Source organism: Callorhinchus milii, unplaced genomic scaffold (assembly GCF_018977255.1).
Source record: "Callorhinchus milii isolate IMCB2004 unplaced genomic scaffold, IMCB_Cmil_1.0 Scaffold5, whole genome shotgun sequence".
Taxonomy (NCBI): Eukaryota; Metazoa; Chordata; class Chondrichthyes; order Chimaeriformes; family Callorhinchidae; genus Callorhinchus; species Callorhinchus milii.
In genome coordinates, this window is record NW_024704746.1 from 16088702 (window position 1) to 16106376 (window position 17675).

A 17675-nucleotide genomic window follows, 5' to 3' on the forward strand; every position below is an offset into this window, starting at 1 on the left:
GGCAGACTGGGTGGCCCTTTGGACTGCCTTTTAAGCTTTCACATGTTATTGAGGAGCTAGTGACAAGACCAAATCTTTACCAACATTCAAAATTGAATTCATTGCTTTCTGTAAGCATAAGAGGAACTCTGCCCTTGCACTTAGTTGCTTATCTGCTAAACTGTCTTCTGACGGAGTTGAATACAGCGTTAGAGTGGGGGAAATTGAACAGGAGCCTTTGCTTTTTCTACTGAAGATGATTTCAGGTCGATGGGGCATTAGAGGTAGTGCGGTCTCAGAGGTAGAGGTCTCAGTTTCGAACAGAACCGGAGAGGTCAGATTTACCTGCCCTAGGGCTGAGCACACATCAACCTCATTACTGATGTCAGATAACTGGACTGGGTTTGGAGGAATTGGACATGGACTGGTGTCTAGGCTGACTGAACCCTTTTCACATTATGTTTGCATCAATTATTGGCATGGAGCTAACACACTATGGGGGAAAAATGCTGTTCATGGAAGTCTGAGTAGTGACAAAACTGAAATACTGATTCAATGAGAGACATTAACACACCCTGTTATTACCATCAGTCTGATCTGGTGTTGAATCTCTGCAGCAAGTAGGTAAATATTTGGTACCAAACTGCTGATATAATCATAGCACAATAAAAAGGCTAGGTCACCTCGCTGCAGGGAAAATCCATTATTTTGGATATTTATGAACAGTCGAAGCTGCAAGCAATCTGCCGCCGTTGAAATTTTCCTTCAAATTGTTAGTCAATTCTTAAATCTCCCAATGAGGGCACAAGTACACAGTGATATCATGGTGTACAGCTACGATTACAAAGCAAAGTGAGCTTCATGGCAGATTGAAATTACAGATCTGCATCGAGTGGAAGCAGTTCTGTAATATACTGGTTTGCCGGTGCTGTGGAGATCAGAAGAAAAGCAAGAACGACAAAATGTCATTTGACCCATTAGAGCTCATCGCTTTACTGTATTAACATCCCCAGCACGGCATGAAGCTACGTGTTGAATAACCCCGATAGTTTGCTTCTCTTATCTTGCTTGGTAGATTCCTCTGAAACATGTATCGCTCTTTACTCGTCCTAGTCACACTGCAGGCAGATTTGCACAGCATCTGCGACAACAATTGTGTGTGCACATCAGTGCACTTGAGCAGCTGTTTGCCAGTCGTGAGTCCAAGTTTTCATATTGATTGGGAAAGGTCCATAACAACAGCAACAACTTGCATTTATATAGCTGCGCCCCTCACACAGCGTCCAGAGCACTTAACAGTGGCAGAGCACGACTCCGAGCCGGGGGGAGGGGGAGGTGACCATAGGCACAGTCAAATAGGAAGGTCTTCAGGTGCGACCTCAAAATGGGGAAGGAAGGGACAAGGCAGAGGGATAGAGGAAGAGCTTTTCAGAGTTTCGGAGCAGAGTGGCTGAAACAGACCTGTACAACCAGCGACGCCTGCCTGTACAGGTGGGTGGAGCTCACAGCCTGCTTAAATACGTGTGCAGAGAGGTGGCCTGAATTGTGTAATTAACCATCAATGGAGAAGATGACCTCTGAATCTTTTTCATTGTTTGTTAATTCCATAACGAACGAATGGTAACTGTGATTCCGTTTGTGCACCTGCATTTGCACTTAGTTTACGTTGCTCGCAAATTCGACCCCATTGAAGAAACCCCCTCCTAAAATAGATCTCTGCCCACCTACCATAAGAAGTGCAGTAAATGGCTTTCGATGTTTCTTCTCCCCACTCCTTCTGGACAGGTGGTAGTTAGCCCTTTAAGATAAGAACTGATGCACAACTGCTAGGTTTTGGCATTATTTCAGTTGAAATTTGAAAAGCTACTCAAGCAAGTCTTAACCAGATCATTTGTGTCATTTACTCCATAATGGCAGCTCTTCACTTAGGAGTGGGTTTTATGAGGCACCATCAATTAAAAATATAAAAGTCGTCGGAGGGCTGGAGGAAGAGAAAAGCACGTAGTTATGTATTTGTCAATTGTCACCTCATTCCTTTTCTTAAGGTCTGGAGCATGTGTATCTCATTTGTTATTCCTTTACTGCTGAATTTGTATGAAAGACCTGAAGAAAAGGCAGATGGATGGTGAGATGTAAGTGCTAAATCTCTCAGATTGCTTTCCACACAGTGGAATAAAGATTTAATGAAAGTTAGTCATCACAAATGATGTCATTAGCATATTCCCAATAAGAGAGATTACATATAAATTCCTAGAGAAAATGTAATGAATGACTACCTTAGGATTCGTGTGAAACTAACATTCAGCAATCTTTCTCTTCCCTCCCTTAACGGAAAAAAGAGCATTTTACTGACTGTGGGAAAAGGGTCTTTGGGGGGCATTATCCAGTTGGTGTCTTTATTTTGTTTTAGACTGAGTGCTTGGGGTTTAAATGTTAAAATACCCTGGATTTTGCTAACTTATGTTGTTGGAGCAAAGGATGAGTGGTTTAAAGTGACAAACTCTACAGATGGCATTATTGATTTGAGCCAGTGGGTGGCAGATGGTCAAGCAAAGTCTCCGAGGATAACGGCTATAATTTTCTTTTATTATAATTTTGATGGGGAAAAAAATCAGTCACATTCTTCTCCAAAGTCAACAGCTTCTTTTTTTTCCAGAGAAAAAAAAATCCACAGAGCTGAAGCATCCTGTTTATCTGGAAATTTCCCATGACTTGATTTACAAATGTTAAGGTTCCTTTTGGTCTTCTTTATTCTTAGTAAAATGGTAGAAATCATTAATTACATTTTCTGTCACAGACAAAGACACTTGTCATTGTCCTGATGTCTTGGCAATTTAATAGTATGTATTCACCTAGTTGCCACCTATTCTGTGAAAACTGAATAGAATTGCATTGCTCACTGTGACTACAAAGAGCTCCAATTCCCACACCAGAGATTGCACGTATCTTGCAAAGGCAACAACTGAATATTTTGAAAAAGGGAAATATTATGAATATGTATAGAATGTGATTGCATCTTTCATCTTAATCAGAATACTCCAAGAGCTTGCATTGTGAGCCAAGCTGAAAGGCTGCTATGCTCTGCATTCTCAATCTGCACAGCTCTGCTTCAGATCGCTTTCCAAGACGCCACTTTGTCAGTGCAGGCAAGAAAAGTGTTATTAAGCAGACATCACGATTTCATAAATTAAAATGGCAGTTTGGAGCCTGACTGAGCTGAAAAAGAAGTCTTTGAATGGAGTTTAGCCAAATTCCTTCCTGAACAGGGCTCGAGAATTTGAAATGTGCAGGTACGTGTGCATGGCACTGACATGGTAATTACTAAAACCTGTAATGTGTTACGTCTTGTCAAACCTGCATAGGGAATATCTGTGAAATATAATTGGCATCACCAGTGTGTTTAGTGGTTAAAGAAAAAGGTCTGTGTCTTAAATTTTTAAATCTAATTGTTATTAACAACGAAGGAATAAATTACTCTGGATCCTGTCTAAAATGCTCACTTTGCTGGACTGCAGAAAGCATACTAGAGCAAGGGATGTATATGTTGTAGAGTGGGTCTTGCGTGGTTTCTCTATTATACAGGGAGCCATAAGCCATGCATATTGTATGAGAAGTTGTCGCGATGAGAAAGCATCATAGTGAAAGCCTTGTAGCTTTTAGCTGCTTATTCATTATCCATAAAGAAATGTGACTAATTGTAGAATAATGGTAAATAAATGAAATATTGCGAAGACTCCTCACATAACCTCTGCAAATAGAAAAGGCTTTACCTTTTTATTTGAATGAGCCAAATAAAGTGAATTCTTCCGTGTTATTTCCAAACACAGAAATTAATTGTTATTAGCTTAAAGAGATGGTACACAAATGGCCAATGACCTGTGTATAAACACATACTTAACACAGCATAACCTGGGGTCCACGTTGATTTTTAATTAAATCTCAAAGTAGTTTAAATCATTTTACTTCTCTATTTAGTACACTCATACTTTTCCATTATTTGTACTGAATCGACAACACCTTTGAAATAGCCTTTGGCTGGATGAATTTCAATGGGGCCAATTACATGAAGATGTCAATGTTGCCTAATTTGTAATTTTGGAATGATTGTTGCCTCATAATCTCATGTGTTCATTAACTGAACCTGCTCACATGTGAATTTCGCCTGCGTTGTGAGTTTTATGAGAAACCAGAAGAACAAAAGTTATTTTAAATAGAGAATATCATTCAAACATTTTGGTTGATGTTCTCCTTCAAGGAGCAAGCTGTACCTGGGGTGGGGGGGGGGGGGAGATCTGCTTATGAAGCTATTGATTCTAACCTCATACCTGTGTGTCTGTGTGTGTGTATGTAATATTGCAAAATATTGATTATTCCTGAGTTATGACCTACCTTCGAAATTTCTCAACCTCGGGTAAAGGAATAGAACTGAAGATTGTGTCATCCACCTCAGCTCAAAATAAGGCATTGTAGGGTTAAAAAAATTCTGAACCTTTAAAAGTCAGCAACAGATTATAAACCGTGTCATTCACAAATGTCACTTTCAGGCATCTTATTCTGGCACCAGGCTTTGATGCAATGTTTATTTAATATTACCCATTTTTCTAGTTCCACTGCCAAGTCAATGAATACTCTAGCCTATATCACGTTACAGGAAGATTTTGCAAACTAAAATTCATATGTACTGCTGGAAGCAAAGCAAAATCACTTCCAGCACAGAATAACATGGAGCGGGAAACCCTATTCATACATCCTTTCCTCTTTGCATTGTTTAGTGAGGTTAAACACTTTTTGGAGTTTGATGAATATGCATAGCTCAGAAATGGAGCGTTTTTTTTTAAATGATAACATAGAAACAGTTTCACACAGGATTAGACTATTCATATATCTTGTCTACCCATCTGACTCCCCAAAATCTTCCTTCGTCATATCTGCGTCAAATGTATCTGAATCCTTCAATTTCCCAGAACTTCTTCAGTTCCTTTTGAAAACCTTTTAGGTTCTAAAGTTGATAAAGAGCCAATTAGAACCATAGAAATTTACAGCACAGAAGAAGATCATTGCGCCCATCATGTCTGTATCAGCTCTCTCAAGAGCAATCCTTTCAGTCCCATTACCTTTCCTTTCCCAGTACCCCCGTAGCTGACTCTTTTTAAGGTATCTTGTCTAATTCCTTCTTGAAGGCCAATATGGATTTTGCCTCAACCTACCGCTCCTGGCGGGGCATTCCATGACCTAACTACTCTGTGTGTGAAGAAATTCTCCTAATTGCCCCATTTGCTCTATTGCCAACAATTCAGCTTGATGCCCTATGGTTACTGACTCACCAACCAGTGGAAATAATTTCTTCCGATTTATTCTATCAAAATGCCTCATAATTTTCAGGACTCATATGAAGACCCTGGGTAACTCATCAACCTTCTTTGTTCCAATGGGGAAAAAAAATAGTTCCTCCAGTCTTCACTCATCCCCGGTTTCATTCCTAGAAAATCTTCTCTGTCCCCCCACTATCGCCTTGACATCTTTCTTAAAGCAGGATGACCAATACTGGACACAGTATTCCAACTGCAGTCTGATTAATGATTTATATAAGCAATTTATATATTGCTTAACACCATCTATTGGACCACGCAAAATCATTGGGGAATAGAATAGGGCTTCATTCACACTTACACTGCAGTAATCTGAATCCAAGTGCTATCAAAACCACCTCTTCAAACTGATTTTGGCACTGCTCAAACCAGATTTATACTTTTTTTTCGGCAAATTGCCATTTGCCATGAAAATGCAGTTTTATATACAGGATAAGTGTTAGAACAAAGAAAATTAAACTGTAATTCAGCTCCAAGAAATATTGTTAGTTCCCGACTTTCTTGAATGACACTTCTAATTGAATGATATTTAGTACTAGTGGAAGTTTAACCATAAATTTTAATACTTACCAAACTAAGTTTGTAGATCACAACAATGTAGGTCTGAAGTTGTGCATGAGATGCATTGTAAATTATATTTTAAATCATTTCTATACTTGTTCCTGTACTATTTCATCAAGGTGAAAAATTGTTTTGCCATCAAATTGCAAAATTGGCAAGAGCACTAGATATCTGCAGTCTCTTGGAGATTATGTTTTTATTAATTTGTTCTCTCTGCTACATCTTGCATTTGATTTATGGGATAGAAATCCCTACAATCGTGTGTACATGGGAAGTTGGGTCCATTTGGGATCAATTTGACCCAAATTAGCTTGCTCCTGTTCTGATGTTCTCTCTTGTTCAAAACGGCTGAAGCCAGGTGTTACATGGGAAGACATTAATTTAGATCAATGACTAATACATAGACAACCGCCACCGTTACATGGAAATGAGGAGCAGCCAGTGCCTGATGCCAGAGGAAAGCTAACAGTAGATGAAAGTATTAATATGGACATTAGGCTCATACATGTAACTTGTTCTGAGAGAATTAACATGGAGCATTGTGAAATGAGACCCTATGTAACTACAATGGACCCTGGAAATGGAAAACACTTTTCTTTATTAGTACCATTTAACTGCAGTTTGCCATTTACGAACTGAAGGAGTGTAACTTTGTTCAAACAATATTGCATTTTTTTGGCTTGTATTTGATTTTTTTCTTTGTCATCATTGCACTTTGGGAAGCCATACATTAGTATTTAAAGAGACAGTCCCTTTGCACTGCATTGGGAGGTGACTTCTGACAGCAAATTCACCCGTTACCGCATTTTATGACTTCCATTGAGATGCAACATAAGTGACCAGTATGGAATAAATCACAGCTCCCACGAACTAGCACTTGTGCGCACTTGAGCATATTTTCCTATTTGTTGGGAGTCTCAACAAGTAAGCACACATCTTTTAGGAAGATTTACAGTATGTATTTTATTTAAACTGCTGTATATATGATGAGCCTGCACTGCATAATGTCCTATGTTACCACACACACAAATACATGCACACACCCTGGATTTAAGTTCAGTCTTGGTTGTCCTTACACTGCAGAAAATAGTTGGCATAACTTCACTGCAATCCTCTGCTCTTGGCATTAGTACCATCCTCTGCTCTTGGCATTAAGTTCCTTTTGGTCAGCCAGGTGTATGACACATGCGGGAACCCATCGCCTTGCTTATGAGTATCTAAACCAAACTGAGATTTCCAGGGAACCCACCTAAAATGGAAATTCCAGAGATGTTTATTGGGATGGAATGCGCACTCTCACTTTGCAGTAGTTTAGGACCCAGGATGGCAGAGCACCACTAACAAAGGTATAATGTAATTGGGGGCATTCAGGCAGTATGTGTGGTGTGTTCTTTTCATTTGTTTTACTAAAATAGCACAATCTTTGTATTGTAGCTTTTGAAAGGTTGTGCCCTCTAATTTGAGAAGATTTCAGATTGAATCAATTACTAGAATAGCCAGCGTTCATAATTGGACAGCCTTGCCTTCTGTTGAAATTTGCCCACTGGACAGAGTCTGCAGCAGTGCAGTTTGTAAAGTGTACCCCAGCGCAAGTGATGTGTGAGATAATGAAATTGTTTTGATGCTGAGGATGTCAACGCTGTTTCTAATGTACTGAATTGTCTCGTATGATCAATTAAGGAAAATTTATGAGAAGGCTGCAGCAAACCACTTGTGGTTATTTGCCATCATGGTGATGATAATGGACAGATTGTTTTTACTTAGACATTTCTGGTTCCTCAGCCTGATGAAACTGACAATGATTGTATGGAACCATGCAATGGTTTAGAATGATTCAGCGAACACCAGCAGGGTTTAAAGGGATACAATTATCCCAGAACTGGTTTGGAAATCCATTTTTATTTTTTGATTAAATGTTGGTGTTAAATTATATAAATTGGGTTGGAATACACCATTGACTTTACTCATGTGCCATCAGAAGTGGAATCACACTCATGGACTGTATCTGGTACAAAAATGTTATACTTTCCATTAACGAATGAAACCTTTAAAATAATATTTTTGTGATTGCAACTACTGAAATAACAGGTGACTTTGTTCCCAGCCTCTTTCCTGGTTCTGTTACCGTTATTTCAGTTGCACTGTTCTAGAAAATAAGGTCTTAAAGTGCTTTTCTACAGGTTTAATGTAACCCGTGTCATCACAACACTTTCTCCAGCCCAACATCTTTTCATTCTGGAGACTGAGATTCAGGTAAGCAAGCACCAGGAAATCCAGCTACTTTTCCTTACGAGGTGTCTGCCTCTGCAACATGTCACATAAGAGGCAGATGATGTATTCAATTTCTCTTGTGTGTTTGCCCAGGGAAATAAAGTATAAATTCCTGAGTATTTGCCAAGAAGGAAGGTTCTCTGAAGGAGTGTTTGAGAAGTGTGGCAATAAGTGTGTCTGTGGAAAACTCCTTCCTCAACAAGTGCCTGTGGTTTACATCATAAATGTATTTTCATAGTTAGTGCCAATATAAATTCAACATTCATTGTACCACACCAACAGAATATTTGGACTAAAATAACAGTGTTGTTTCATCATTCAAAAAGATTTCATTAAATGAGTTGTAATGTCTTTTTGTGTGTTGACCAGTTGTTGCCACAATTTGACTCCCATCACACTCACTCCCTGACAGCAAAGAGCTGAAATACTTGGGAGAAAACAGCAGAATCAGCCCTGCTAACTGTATCTACAAGAGACAAGTTAGCATCATGACATTGGCAATGTCCCTGACTTATATGTGCATGTTTTAGAAACGAGCACCTTGTATGTAGTTAAAAAAAAGCCACAGAATATGTGATAGCCAAGAATTCTATGCAAACTATGACACTAATACTGTAGTTACATTATTAACCTAATGATTGCAGTAAACATTACCACGTTATTCTGATTATTTCCAGACTTGCCAATTTTTCACAGAAATCCTGGAATTTCTGGAAACCTCACCACTCTCTGAGGCTGAGGCAGATTTAATGTGGCAGACTGTAATTTGTTGGCTGTTTACTATAGAAGAAAGATCTGTGCTGGAGTGTTCTCCCCTGACCAGACCGAGGCTGATGTAAAGGTGTGAAGAATGAAATCACGCCAACCAGTCTAGCTCCTTTTCAAATGTCTTTACACAGAAGGTTATTCTGCTGCATACACCCGAGTTCATTGAAAGGGAAGCAATGCACTATTCTGATCCATCGCTAAGTTCACTGACATTGTCTTTATGTGCTGGGAAGTAACAATAACGTCATTTATATTTATAACTAACTGCAGTGCAAATGTAAATTTAAATTTTATATTGAAAATAGAAATATGTTTCTTTTATGCTACAGCTCGGTTTAACGTGGTAGTTTTCCAAGCCTCATGAGGGCTGATAACGAAGTTTGGTTTCCTCACCATCTCTCCCACCCGCCCTGAATACACACAAGGATACGACCAAATGTTGGTGGCTTTTTTTTAAAGTTGCCCATTAGTTAAAATGGACTTGTGATGACAGCTCCAGCACAGAAACACACACACACAGACAGACACAAAGGCAGGTCCCAAGTGTTATCCATGCAATGGGGATTTGCTTTCACAAGCATGGGCCAAATTATGTCACTGGGGTATTATTGGCCATTGGCTCCCTCCCACATAGTTTAAGTGCTCCTCCTGCTGGTCTACTGAGGAGCAGCACTAAGATGTTTGCAAGCTGCCCCGAGATAGACATCTTGAGAGCATTAATTCAAGCCCACGTACAATCACTGCACTCTATACAAATTCAAAATGGTACAGATGCACATGTCTCACCCAAAATAGATATAGTGTTGTCCATTGCTTCAGGTTTGAAGCTGACCTGAAACTGACAGCACAGTTTGCAAAACCCAACCCTACTTCAGAGAACATTTCCTGTAGCGCAACTGGAATGATTTATTTTTAACAAAGAATTATTGAAAGAATCTGAGGGAAGAGGACACGTGTGAAAGTGGAGAAGCTGCAGTCACTGTACAGTGTGAGTTTGCCTGCAACAAATCCCCCAACTAGGATCAAAGGACTTCACCTGCCGAGTTTCTATCCAATACTGCATGTGGCAAGGAAGAAAAGGCAAAGGAATGTGTTCTAATGTAAGAAAAAGAAGCCAAGGGTGTTCAAACTGGGATTAAGGAGAGGAATCATCAATTAGGGCTAACAGCATGCTATGGCATGCAATGAGTGGTGGGTAGGTGCTTGTTATAATATTTTGTTCACAGGCAGGAAAAGATGCTTCTCGAGGTAGCGATGAGCCTGGGATGGGTCTGGGATGTAATGACGACTTGGGAATGGCTCAACTGTTTTTTTTGGTTGGGTGACGTAGGACTCAACCACTTGAAATAAAGGGAATAATAGGGTGCAAGCAGGTCTAGGGAAGTTTAAATCTTCCTGGGCCCAACTGGTTTGGTTATAAGCTCATCAGCATGCATACTGTGTTGTTGAAACCAACACTATCATTGCAGTGGCTATTCTATTACGTGTCAGAAGTATTATTTAATTGTTGTAATATTGACCTAGCACTATAAAAACCATGCGTTATTTTAATTGCATGACAAAAACATGGAAATGCTTTAGTTCTATTTGGACTATTGTTCCTTTTCTTTCCCTCTGCGTTCTCTCTTGCTTTTATGCGAGTAAGTCTGTGTGTTGATATGTTACTATAACACGGCAACCGCCATTGTATTTCATCCGTTGTAAATGGAAATTGTGAGTGTATCCTGATGGAGTTACCTTCGCTGATTTCAACAATGCAAAACCATGTTGAACTATTGGTCTTTACTGGTGGTGTTCCTGTTTGTATAAGAACACACTAGAGATATCCACAAGGTAAAACCCTTCCTCCGATTTTCTCTCTTTTCCCGGAGAAGATGACTTATGACATGTTGCTGTTGCAGGCATGCCAGGCACTTTCCACAACCACAACCTTTTCAAAATGGCCATACTTTACGTGGGAGTTCAGTCAGTGAGAATTCAGAGTTAATTTCCTTCAGACATCTCTGTTTTCATGTACTCGGCTGCTATCTTTGCTCACATCTTTTTACATGTAATTTTACAATTCACCCCTGCTCAATCACTTTGGCCTTTCGAAACTATAAACAGAATTAATTTTGAGCTCGGCTATCTGGCCGTGCAGAACGGCATTGACAGCATGTTGAAAATGTGCGTTTTGGTATCTGCAAACGTAAGTTATGTGACCTTCGCTAGAAAGCTATTTCAAGCTTTTTTTTCTGGGGGTTGGGGAATGCCTGAGATGGTGTCATACCGTGTGGGCATTAGTCTGTTACCTTTGCTAAAGATGTTTATGTGCCAAGTATTGTCCACATTCTTTGAAGTTTGGTGAATTTGAAGCCTGTTTCTTTCCCAGGCAGTGTTTTAAAGGTAAACAGATGTCTAAACCTACATTCAATGCTCATGGAAAACAACAGTCATTTCCCAGTGTTATTTGAACTTGGAACATTGCCACACTTTTCATTTCCCCACTGCGCCATATCAGATACTGCTTTATTATTGTGCCCTTTACCCTTATTAAAGAGTTCTGTCGCAATTGATACAAAATCTGCAACCTTTTTTCTGGAATGTTTATTGTGTTTCATAAGTTAATTCTTTCTAACTCCATACTTCATGAAATAAGATTTTAAACCAAGCCTGGACAATTTTATTTTCAACATGATTATCATTTTATAGTTTGATGTACTAATACAGAGATTTGAGGATTCAGCTGTCACGCTGATCTTTATAATGCAGTGCTTCTTTTTTTATTATTTTTGTAAATACATTTTCCACATCCGTTCCCTGACCAGGAAAGCTTTTTTCCACCTCCGTCACATTGCCCGCCTTCATCCATACCTCACAATCAGCCACACCTTTGTCATTTCCCGGCTGTACTATTCCAATGCCCTCTTCGCTATTCTTCCCAGCACCACCATACACAAAATTTAATTAACTCAAAACTCCACAGCCTGGATTCTCCCCCGTATAAAACTCCACTGGCTTCCAGTTACCAAGCGGATCGATTTCAAGATCCTCTCACTTGTTTTCAAATCCATTCATGCCCTCGTACCTCCCTACCTATCCAATCTGCTTACCTCCTGGCTCCACCACCCACTGCCTCCCTTCGGCTGGCTCTGGCTCTTTGTCCCATGTCCCCTCTGCTATACCATCGGTGGCCATACCTTCAGCCACTATGCCCCGAAACTCTGGAACTCTCTCCCTCAATTCCTCCCCTCTTTCCAATCCCACCTAAAGACCTTTTTGATTGTCCGTATGGTCACCTCCCCCTTCCCTCTCCCTCTGGCTCGGTGTGAGACTCTGCCAAATGCTCCAGGATTCTACCCTGCATGAAGGGTGCTATATACCAGCAAGTTGTTGTTAGAATGAAAGCTTGAGTAAATCAAGAATTGTACACTTTATGCCAATTTTTGATGCCTAAAATGCATTGTTGCAGAAACGATTGTAAAAGGAAACGTTTCACTCGCGATTTGTCTGAGGTTTCAACGGAGGTCCTTACTTTAGTTTAGGTTCAGCTAAGATATTTTAAACTAAAGAGATAAGTTTAAAGCTTGCTCCTTCGCTCCCTCTCTCTCTCTCTCTCTCTCTCTCGCTCGCTCGCTCTCTCTCTTTCCCCCTTCCCTAACTCTGTTCTCCCACAACAAACACTATTTTTTTCCCCTAAAGGCTGTCTGGCACACAGTTTTGTGATTGCCAACTCACCTTAGGTGCTTCTCCCACATGCTCATTTTTCTGTGCGAGTGAGACAGTTAAAAGGGGTATAATTTCAATTGAGCCTATCCTGTCCTCACTCAACTTCTGCAATTTCCAGCAGAAATCACTGGTTATTGACCGGGAGCAGAATCCTGAATGTTTATTTCTCCCTCGTCTAGGGCTTTGGGGCACTGAATCCAATTTTGGGACCCAAAATAAGGTTTACTAACTCAGCACACGGTGGAATGTAGACCTGGGGTCTTTGGTCGAAATGGCCACAGTTCCAGTTTCAATAAGCAATTGGCTGCTCCGTTTTGCCCACAAAATATACAGTCAATTCACTTTACAGGACAGTGTATTCTGTGAAGCTCTTTGAGACGTCTCGAAGTTGTGATAAGGCGCTATATCAAATGCAACGATTATTATTATTAATACTTACTGTGCTGAGCTCTGCTTTACTATTACCTTAAAATAGCTTTCATTCTCCATATTTGCATTGTATTATGTTTCTTTCTTCATCCTATGTTACTTTTAACCAAAACCGATTGAGAAAACAAAAGATCAAATGTGTCTTGGATTTTGCAGTTTGCTGCGATAGCCAGGCAAAAAGTGAAAGATTGTCAGTTAGCTGTTATTTAATTATACACAAGGATACCTTAGAGCTGTGTGGTCTGGAAAAGGTCACTTGCCTGTGAAAATATGCTTGATCTTGAATGTATGTAACCAGATTGTTTTAAGAGATTCAGTTTGTGTGTTATGAGGCCTGACCTTTTATGTCATGAATTTTCAAATGAGTTTGGGGAGGGATTGTCACTGCTGGTATGTACACTATGAATATCCGTGCAGAATGGAAAAAGCAGTGTAATCATGTCAATAATTCCATGAGGGATTGGCAGATGCGGATGACACCTTTTGCAGACACCTTGCACAACAGAGCCAAACTGCTGGTGTCAGATACCATACATATTTTACTAATGGGATTTCATCTTTTCAGTAGAAAATGAGGTTGGTTTTGATTTTTTTTTAACTTTGTGACTGACAGTGTTTTACAGTTCTGTGGCAAGGCAAATGTGTTGAAACTTGATGCTTAATGTTACAATTCAATTTAACTCAAACTGTAGAGGTGTAGAGATATTTGGTCAATCTTGGATATAAAGGATTATGCTGGAATATATAATTGCTGGTTGTGTGTTGATATACGTATCTACCCAAATAGGCTGCTACAAGTCTTAGATCTGGGTCAGCATTATTCTGATGAAGGAACATTTCATCATCTTCATCATTTTTCTTCCATTCTCTAGTTTGCTGAAGGTGTTGATTCCTTGTTCGGATACGTCTCTATATTTTTAAATTTCAAGTTCATCCAGAATTTTGTGGAGATTTTCTCAATTTTTAAGCTAGTTTTCCTAGTTTTTCTTTTTGAGAATTGAAGAAAACTTTTTTCAAAACTGTTACTTTTATTTGAGCAAATTTGAATAATAATAAAAAAAAATGGCTATTTGCAGTACTAGCTGCAGGGACTTATGGAAATTTCTATTTCCTGGAGTCATGGGATGGGAATACACTGCAATAGAAGATGTTTTTTGGGATGTGTTTACAAGGGCACACATATCCAGGGGCTAGTGTTGGCATCTTGCTCCTATCTCATTGCTGATGCCTCTCCTGATGTGCAAGATGCTGTATGGGGAATCCATTAGACCTTTACTTCCTCTGCATGCAGAGATACCTGGGCTCTGCTTGATACCTTTTAACTCATGTGACTGAGAACAGCGGAGAGGAAGATTCAGTCTTGTGGTCGCGTTGTCTGTCCCAGTGCTTGTTAGAACAACATTTGCTCTACCACACAGCCCAAATGGAGGAGCCATTCTTATTTCCAAATTTCTTATTTCCTTGGTTATTTTTTAAAATCCTGTGTTTTTTGAACTTGGTACCTGAGGACCGATGTCATCCTTTGTGATGAAAAGGCTTGTCTGCTCTCTGAGCTCTATACTACTGTTAGATCAATATTTTAGAAGACTTGTGCAAAGACGTGTAGTGTAAACCCCAATGATCGTGTTCTGCTGCCTCATCAATTCTTGGCTGGAGATCACGTTTTGAACAGGTATCCTATGAATGTAAATGGGACTGCTATCTCAGACAACTGCGGAATCTGCAGAAGTCCAATTGGGTTCTATGGAATCACAAGGGATCAACGGGAGCACGCTTTCACACATGAAAACATAATTATGGGATGATCTGAAAGTGACATTGCGTCAAAATTATAAAACAAACACATCCGAATATAAAACGGCGATGTTGGATGTGTATGGCAACAGCATTGGTTCAGGAGGTTGTTTTGCATGGAGCTGAAGAGAAATTGCATCCATTGCGATGTGCCTTAGATCAGGTGAGTAACTGCGGCTGGTGTGCTGTGAAGTGGACCAGTGGGGACTGTGAGTGAAGAGTTGAAGGTGTTATAAATGCTGCAAAAAGATAATTCTGCTCTCTTCCTGACTTCACTTTTGGCTTTGTTCAATATTTAATTGCTTATTTTGTGGGAGAAGGAAAGTGAGAGATCTTAGTGCCGGGAATGGAACAATTCCCCTTTCCGTTTATTTGCAAGCATTTATCTGCAAGCAGTGAGTTGATGGCTCAATCCAGTATTTTAATCTGTTTCCAATTTATTCCCCATTTTGTAGTAGATGCCCTTATACTAGTCGGGGTTTGTTTAATAATCCCCTGGCAATGGTTTGACACCTGGGCAAATCTCTCTGTTTCTAAATTTTGTTTTCATTTATGCTTTGTCCCTGTTTTATTTCAGCATCCTCTGTATAATTCCCTTTGAATGATCTGCTTTGGTGTATTAGTTCAGCGCTGTTCTGTTAGCAGCTTCCACTTTGCTCTATTTCTCATAAAACTGTCACAAGTATATTGAAGATTTGATTTCACTTGGAGTATTCTGAATGCTGCGGTGATTGTTATGAAACCGATGTGCAATCTTAGGACAATGAAAACAAGGGCGTGTTCGGATTCACATCCCCACTGAATGCCCCTCATCTGGATTGATAATATAGCTACCCGTTTTGTACCACTTATGTCCCTGTCATCAGTGCATTATTTGTAGCAACTTAGTAGAGCTGCAGGTTCTTATGCGTAATTACTTATATCTCCCCCTGCAGGATAAATTAACACTTGGGACCTGAATAATGCTTGATAGGACAATTTCACTGGAATTTACTTAATCAGTCTCATCATTTCCCCAGGTAGCTGTCTTTACCTGGTACAGAATGTATGATAATCAGCAATAAGTCATTCTTAACTGTTGAGGGTTAATTAGGCAGCCCTTGTTGTTGGAAGTACGTAGAAAAAGCATGACCTTCATTCTAAGGCTATGCAAAATATAATGGCATGCTTCACTGATATTACCCCCTACTGGGAATGGTTCATTTTTTGGAGACAAAGCAGTTGCATGTTCTACCTTGGAAAAGATGTTATTATTAGCATACAGCAGAGGAATCACAATTTTCTAATAGTCTGGCTTTTGTCTATTCACCGCACATCGACTCACTGCAATAAAAGGAGCAGACTATTCAACTGTGGAGGGCATCTGTGTCGACACACGCACAAAGCACATCGCATGTGCAGACATGCAAAAAACACACACATACACGTGAATCAAATAAACACTCTTACATACAATCACGAGCCACACACGCACGTTTTCTAGCAGGAATCATGGGCTAGCAAATGGAAGTGGAAATCCTACTGCCGCTTTCATTTGGTGAATTGTGCACTCAGGCCACCTTTACAGACCACCGACACGGGCTGTGTGTTCCCTACCTTTGGAGAAAGTCATAAACCATGACTGTCAAACAAATCTGTTGTTCTGAAATCTGTCCTGCAATGTAAACGGAGCAGATTCCATAAAGCTATGTCATGCACGGAGACATGAAATGGTCAAAAAGTACTCTGGGTGATACTTGCTGCGGAGGCAGGGAGTTGAGGTCTCCTGTACCTATCTCCTATTGACAATGAGGTGATAAATACAACAACTTGGATTTATTGTGCACTCTTCACCTAGTAAGGTCACTTCCAGTAACGTCTCGGAGTGCTTCACAATGACAGGATCGGACGCTGAGCAAGTGAGAAGGGGGTTGAGGGGAAAGTGAGTGTAGGTACAGTTCTGAGAGATCTGTTTTTAGGCAAGATTAAAAACAGATAGAGTGGGGACAAGACAGAGGTAAATGGGGGGTGTTCCAGAGGTTATGGTTGTAGTAGCTGAAGATTTAGCCGCTAATTGTGACTCGGAGCCTTTAGAGGTGTGACATGGTACCTTATTATTAAAACAATGCAAATAAAGCTATAATACAAATAATAGCTTATTTGCAGAAAATCTAGTAGCCATAGATGTTCATGGCATGTGTGGTCTTTAAATGTCGGGGACAATTACGTTTTAATGTGTGATTTAGAACTGTCACAAATACCTGTGACTTTTCCTACAAATCCCACCACACCAGCGAAGATGCTGATTTTTTTCACTTGTCTGTGAATACATATAAAATCTGCAAGAGGAAATTTGCATTAAATTGGACGAAAGTGACATTGAAATGAATGGGTAGAAATCGGGACTTAAACATTTACATATTAAATATTTTTTTACATCTCCCTGACTGGCTTTTGAGTGGATTTTGACTGTATATTTTTGTTCACTGAATAGCCATGTACATCTTCTGCGGTGCGCGCACAGGGTCAATAAATGGGAACAAAATCATGCACGGAGGATTCTGGTATGAACCTGTGCTTAATATATGGTTCAGGCTTGTACACGGCAAGTGCTATTTATGGGCCTATTTTACATAATTGAAATGATAGTGCATGCCTCTACATCAGCAGCTCTACACGGGCACAAATGTAAAGAGTCCCCAGACAGGTAACTGCTGTACCACTTTCTGAGTTGAAAGTTTGCAGATGTATGTAATATGCTTGAATGTTGCCGTCAGCGGGCTATGCTCTTGTCAAAATGCCTGATTTTTCAACTGA

The 17675-nt window shown here is 39.9% G+C and overlaps 1 protein-coding gene across 2 annotated transcripts in view; it reads left to right on the forward strand.

The window, feature by feature from the left end:
• adgrl2a (adhesion G protein-coupled receptor L2a) overlaps positions 1–17675 on the forward strand; it is a 258264-nt gene that overhangs the window by 43392 nt on the left and 197197 nt on the right. The window lies entirely within an intron of this gene.